Here is an 896-nt window from a genome sequence, read left to right as displayed (position 1 = left end):
CGCTCTAACACTGTGTGAATGGATATGCAGCATACTGCTGACAGTAATAATCTGCCGCATCTTCAGGCTGGACTCTGCTGATGGTCAGAGTGTACTGGGTATAAGACCCACTCCCACTCCCACTGAAACGATCTGGAACACCAGACTGACGATTTGTTGCATCATAGATCAGGAGTTTAGGAGCTTCTCCAGGTTTCTGGGAGTACCAGCTCAGATAGTTGCTAACACTCTGACTGGCAGTACAGCTGATAGAGACAGTTTCTCCAGCCTGAACAGACTTTGATGAGGAAGACTGAGTCAAAACTATATCAGCTGATGACGCTGTTGAAAAGAAAGAGGAATATTAGAACTGACACATTTGAAAGGCTTGGATGCAATTTTAGCAGTAAGATGTGAAATGTAACAGTCTCTTACCTTGTGCTATTAGTCCCATAGCTAGTAGGATTACAGTAACATAAATCATCTTTAAGGTTCTTCTCAGTTGCAGTGAAGCACTGAAGCCCTCTGATCCACACAGGGACTCTTAAAGAAGATGGAGCTGTAAGGTGTGTGTCACCATGCAAAACTCTCTCTCTCACACACACACACAAACGCACGCACACATGCACACACTCACACACACACACCCACACACACACACTTACTTCACTTCTTCTAAACTTGGTGTTTTTATCAGTTAGAGAGTTTATGTGGAGCGACTCAGTACATCTAAAGCACTCTGGTGGATTTAATGTGAGGGGAACAAACACACATTTTGAAGTAAGTGCAGAATGAAATATTCTAAATTAATTAAATGATCATGTTTTAAACCTTTACTCACACCAACAGGGCCTGTTTTAAACTGGGGCATGAAGTTGTATAAAATACACAAGTCAGGCAAAAAATATGAACCTTTT

At 41.9% G+C, this 896-nt stretch overlaps 1 gene segment (V, D, J or C); it reads right to left on the bottom strand.

Annotated features, from left to right (window-relative positions):
• Nucleotides 1-4: 4 nt before the first annotated feature.
• LOC308381716 (immunoglobulin kappa variable 1-33-like) lies at nucleotides 5-433 on the bottom strand. The segment is given in 2 exons: nucleotides 415-433; nucleotides 5-321 (listed from the first exon to the last, which is right to left on the bottom strand).
• Nucleotides 434-896: the final 463 nt, after the last annotated feature.

This window comes from Sprattus sprattus (genome assembly GCF_963457725.1).
Source record: "Sprattus sprattus genome assembly, chromosome: 20".
In the NCBI taxonomy this organism is placed as follows: domain Eukaryota; kingdom Metazoa; phylum Chordata; class Actinopteri; order Clupeiformes; family Clupeidae; genus Sprattus; species Sprattus sprattus.
Note: the sequence above shows the minus strand (reverse complement) of the source record. Positions and strands in the feature narration are given on the sequence as shown.